This window comes from Sphaeramia orbicularis, chromosome 6, assembly GCF_902148855.1.
Source record: "Sphaeramia orbicularis chromosome 6, fSphaOr1.1, whole genome shotgun sequence".
NCBI classification, from domain to species: Eukaryota; Metazoa; Chordata; class Actinopteri; order Kurtiformes; family Apogonidae; genus Sphaeramia; species Sphaeramia orbicularis.
The window spans coordinates 51,976,689-51,982,688 of NC_043962.1; the positions used below are offsets into that span (position 1 = coordinate 51,976,689).

A 6,000-nucleotide genomic window follows, 5' to 3' on the forward strand; every position below is an offset into this window, starting at 1 on the left:
CTGATGCAATTTTCATGAAGGTAAATTTGTAGGGGGTGCTAATGAGCAAAATGGCAATTTCTTTTGATAAATGGGTGTAGGCCTGGGAGATTGAAAACTGATTCAAATTTGAGTCAAATTGGTGTTCGTATGTCCAAACTGAAGCAATTATCGTAAAGGTAAAGTTGTAGGGGGCGCTATAGCACCAAATGTCAATTTTTTCTGATAAATGGGTGTAGGTCTGGGAGATAGACGTCTGAGTCAAATTTGAGCCAAATCGGTGTTCGTATGTTCAAACTGAAGCAATTTTAATAAAAAAATTTAAAAAAAACTTGTAGGGGGCACTGTAGTGTGAAGTTTCAATTTCTTTTAACAAATAGGTGTAGTCCTGGGAGACAGATGTCTGAGTCAAATTTGAGCCAAATCGGTGTTGGTATGTCCGATATGATGTCATTTCTGTAAATGTACATTTGTAGGGGGCGCTATAGTGCAAAATTTCAATTTCTTTCAATAAATGGGTGTAGGCCTTGGAGATAGACGTTTGATTGAAATTTGAGCCAAATCAGTGTTCATATGTCTGAGCTGAGACAATTTTTGTAATGGTAAATTTCCGAAGAAACTTTGCAAAGTTTGCGACGTTGTCACACAAAAAAACGGTGAGACCGATCCCAAAAATTCGGCCTACTTTTGATGCCCTTGTCTCCTCATGATGAATCTGTGTACCGATTTTCGTGGCTCTATGACAAACTTTACATTGGATGTGCTCCCATTGGCGTAATGTATTTCTACTTTTCAAGGGGGCGCTGTCGCAACATTTCTTTCCCGACATCTATGAAACCTATATGTAAATTCAATTTCTCGCACTTCTGAATTTTGGGCAAAATTTGGTGAGTTTTCGTAAATGTTCAGAGGGTCAAATTTGAGCTCAAAGAGCAAGAGAAGAAAAAAAAACAAAAAAAACAACAATAATAATCTGAGCAAGAACAATATAGCCGTTTCCGTGGCAACAACATATTTGGCCTTATTTGAAAGCTCTCGAGCTCTCCCACATGTCTGTGGGGTCAGATGTCACATGTCATGCACTTACACACGTGACTGACCCTGAGTGGGCGTGTCCCATTGACTCCCATTCATTCAGAGCAGGTGTAAATATGCGATTTGTGCACGTCATGTACATCTTCAGAAAGGTCTCAGTGCCGTGAATGTGAATATGTGTGAGAGCGGAGACAGTGGCGAAAGGTGACCGCGTCACTGGCGATTTTGTCCCCATGCGCCCACTGCAGACTCAATAGGCCCTGCGCCGGCTTTACTCGGCTCGGGCCTAATAAGACAAAAGAAAAAAAATATATATATAATAATAATATTCTGAGCAAGGACAATGTAGCCGTTTCCGTGGCAACCATGTATTTGGGCTTATTTGAAAGCTCTCAAGGTCCCCCACATGTCTGTGGGGTCAGATGTCACATGTCGTGCACTTACACACATGTGACTGACCCCGACTGGACGTGTCCTATTGTCTCCCATTCATTCCAAGCAGGTGTAAATATGTGGTTTGTACACCTCATGTACATGTTCTTAAAGGTCTCACTGCTGTGAATGTGAATATGTGTGAGTGGCGACAGTAGAGAAAGGCAACCGCGTCACTTGCAATTTCATCCCCATGCGCCCACTGCAGACTCAATAGGCCCTGCGCCGCCTTTACTCGGCTCGGGCCTAAATATTCCCAGAACAGAAGTGCTGTGTGAAAAGGGCTACAGTCATGTAACAGTATTATATATTTGCAATTACTAAACACATGATGCACTTTTAAAACATAGTATTCAGAATACTGATCCATTCTTCACTCTGAACTTTTAAAAGACAACAATGACATTCTGTCTGTTCTGTCAGTTCTGTTTTGTCAGTGCTGTTCACTTCATGTCATGAGTAGATGATGGATAACACATTTCTTTGATTAACAGGGCAGCAAAGAAAGGTCAAATATGCCATTTGTGTCTCTATACGTGCATCTGAATTTTGTGGTGTATGCTCTGTGTGTACAAATACAATAAAGGACTCTTTAATCTTTAATTTTTAATGTCATCCCTCTATTTACACACTGGTGAATGGAAAGGAGTGTCGCCATTATATAAAACTCTTGCAGTTCTCTTTCAAGCTGATATGGTGGTTGTGTAATACCTGTGACAGGCCTTCATGTTCTAGAACTCTATGAGGCAGGAAAACAAACAGCGACACATCCTCTCTCATGACAAGTATTTTCAGAATATAGCTAGCTGTTTATGTTTTCTTGTCTGTGTAAAACTTCAGTTACACTCACCCTGCACTTCACTCCTCACCATTAAAGTGATGATTCGTTTGATTATTTATATTGGTTAAATATGTTCAATAAAGATAATTTGGGAAAGTTTAACAAGGTGTTGTCTCCTTTTTTGTTGTGACCTTTTGAGCTGGGTCATGACACGTTTTACTATTGACCGCCTATTTATTTTTGGTCTCCCTCCCATCTCAAATGCAGTAGGAATGGGATCTCCATGCGACCACTGCCAGAAACAAGCCACGGGTATGGCTGCGGCTTCGTGCCACGGGTATGCCACGATGTCACTGATATGCCACGGGTATGCCATGATGGCACAGGTATGCTGCAGCGGCACAGGAATGCCACAGTGCCTCAGAGAGAGAGAGAAACCCCCGTCTTACAAGCATCTCAAGTTTGCGTCTGCGTACCCCCCCACACACACAATTCAAAATAAAATGGACTTGATTTTTTTTTTTCAAATTAGTCGTTTACATTAGTTGACTAATCGAAAAATTTGTTAAAAGATTAATCGTTAGAAAATGCGTCCTTAGCAGCAGCACTAGAAAACACTCCATCTAAACAGCTAAGGCTGGCTGCAGTCAGTTAAACCTGCAAAAACATCACAAATCCAGCCTGTTCAGCCTGACATAAAATGTCTTAGGCCATAAACAGATCTGACAGAATTCAGTTCTGATAAGAATATTTACTGAAACAAATCTATAGTTACAGTTTAACACCCGGTCTGGACAGATGGACTAAGATGAAAACATCACAGGCCAGACATTAGAATGCAAATGCTGAACAGTAGTGGAAAAAAATTTGGACACACTTAAAATTTTACATACTCAATATCATGCAACATTTGTGGAAAAATCTTGTATGGCTGCATCAGACAGACAGATGCAAATGCCCATGTTTTTATTTTTTATTTTTTTTATTAACAACAACAAAAACAAATTTTCGACAGTTTCATTATGTCACGCCCTGGATATGTGGCAAGGGGCATTATTTTACTGAAATATCCAGTTTTGACCTTGACAGAACAGTGCATGTGAAGACAAAATCATGTGGGTTTTGAGAATGGCACAATACCTGGCATAGTTCAATGGTTTAAGAGTGATTCCTAATGCAATATATCACAAAGGCATGGGGTGTCCAAAAACTTTTTGTACCATTATACAATGTCTTCCATGTCCCAGGCAGCCTGTTTCCACAACCAAGGATCAGACCACCAAGGCCCCCACCTTGGTCTGCTGTTCAATCCACAAAGCACCAGGCCCTTCTGCTTTCCCCTGCAGGAGGTGGGCCTACAAGACAATGACTCTTTGTCTCCGGTTTGGGCTGGGCCTGGCTGGACCCCATGGGCAAAGGCCCAGCCACCAGGTGCTTACTGAAGTGGCTTGGATGAAGATCAGAACCTTCAAGTCTGAGGCCATGGTCCTCAGCTGGAAAAGGGCGGAGTGCCCACTCAACAGGTGGATCAGGGCGGCGTCTGCAGTGATGTTGTTACTGCTGTTGTAATCAAATAATTTCCTGCAAAGGATCAATAAAGTATCTATCATCTATCTAAACTGGTCTGTTGTGGTGAAGTGGGAACTAAGGCCAAAGGTGAAGCTCTTGATTTACTGGTTAATCTATGTGCCAACACTCACCTATGCTCATGAGCTCTGGGTAATGACTGAAAGAACAAGGTCGCGAATACAAGCGGCCAAAATGAGTCTCCTCCGCAGGGTGGCCAGGCTCAGCCTTTTGAGATAGGGTGAGGAGCTCGGACATCCGGGAGGGACTCAGAGTAGAGCCACTGCTCCTCCACATCAAGAGGAGCCTGTTGAGGTGATTCAGACATCTAGTGAGGATGCCTACTGGACACCTCCCTGGGGAGGTGTTTCGGGCGTGTATCCCCCAGCCGAACCACGCACGTGCACCCCCTGCTGAACCACGCGTGCACCCCCCCCAGGCCAAACCGCACATGTGCACCCCCCCTGGCTGAACCTTGTTCATTATCAAGCCCAAATGAATGTCATTTCCTCAAGGCTCAAGGTTTCCTTAAGAACAGACACATGAGGTCACTGTATCCTTAACCATTCATCACCAAAATCAATTCGGTTCATCAACAAAAAGTGAAGTGAATATGAGTATCAAATTTGGTAAAAAAAAAAAAAAAAAAGTCCCTCTGTGTGCTCCTGAGATATCATATCCATAAGAATGAGTTCACAGGGACCTTAACCTTTGACCACCAAAATCTAATTGGTGAATTCTTGAGACCAAGGGAACAAGTGTTTATGCTGTATCTTGTGACACACTGTGTTTTCCAAAATTGATTTACTGTGCATTTTGAAATTTTACACTGGAAAATTAGTACAGATCAATTTGGAAAAATTGACTGGTTTTGTACAATTTTTTGACTTGAGTTGGTTTTTTAGTGAATTCATGCACATAGAGAAGTGGAACAACTTTTTTTTTTTTTTTTAAATAAAAAATTCTCACATAGCGAACATTTAACTCACATGACTGATCAGCTGACTGATTAGCTGTTTTCTCCATCAGATCCAATACGTCATGTGGATGATGAAGAGACTAAATTATTCCAAATGCATGTTGTACTTCCTCACTTTGTGTATCAGAGCCATGTTTAACAGCACCATCTGCTGACCACATTATGCAGCATAGATTCTTCAAAACAGTTTTTGGAAACAGATAAATTGCATTTTCTTTTTTAACCTTTTCAAAAGTTCACTTCAAAAATCACTTGACATTTTACCGATGCACATGAAGTGTCAACTATCACTCAGATACAACATTTGCAATGTGGTATGGGCCAATCTACAAACAAACCTTTTAATAGAGAAGCAGCACGAATGCATCTGAAAAGGTGGAAACTGATATTGTCCAAATAGATTAACACTGAACCCTAAAAATGACAGTCAGTATGTTTAAATGCAGTTTACACAAGCTACAACTGCAGCTTGACTAAGCTGTTTAATTGGACTGTTGACATGACTGTGGACAACGCTGCAAATTTGTACATAGCGTTCTTTTTGTCCGCTCTACTTTTTGTGCAGATGAGATGCATGACATTTGATTTCCAGGCCAGGATATGGCATAGAGCTCTAGTGCATGTGCAGAACACCTCATCCTGTTCCAGTTCCACTGGTCGGTATACATGCAGGAGTAGACAGACTTTCAATCAAATTATCTAGGTCTGTTAGTCTGAGTATTAGAACTTCGATTTTGGTTGAGCTAAAGTGTTTACATGCACTTTTAAAGTCCAGTTTTGGTTGGCCTAATGCAATAATTTGTTTTTTAATTGTCATGTAAACCCACTAAGTGTCTGTAATTAACAGTTAGTGGACATGTTTACGTTCACCAAAGTATCAGAACATCTGATCAACCACAGTTACATGTTATCTGAACTTCAACAGGAAACCTCTGGTCTTTAATCTTCATGCAGTGATATAGAAACTAAACTGTTTTCTATCAGATGTCAGAATACACTATCAGACAAACAGAACCACACAGTGAAAATCCTCTGTTATGCTACATTCTGAATAAAGAATGCAGACTTCCCTAATGTCACTGCTGTGGATAAACACATTCCCACATCTCCAGTACATGAACCAACAAATTAAATGTGTTTAACTTTGCAGGTCATTAGCTGACAAGTGTTTACACTGGAAACAAAAGATTTCCTCATTTGATAAGATGTGAAGTGACAAAGTGAAGTT

At 40.9% G+C, this 6,000-nt stretch overlaps 1 long non-coding RNA gene across 1 annotated transcript; it reads left to right on the forward strand.

Moving 5' to 3' along the window:
• The first annotated feature begins 1,131 nt into the window (after positions 1 to 1,131).
• On the forward strand, positions 1,132 to 1,696 carry LOC115420823 (uncharacterized). Its single transcript, XR_003935606.1, has 2 exons — positions 1,132 to 1,218; positions 1,611 to 1,696. It is a non-coding gene; the product is annotated as an uncharacterized LOC115420823 (long non-coding RNA).
• Positions 1,697 to 6,000: the final 4,304 nt, after the last annotated feature.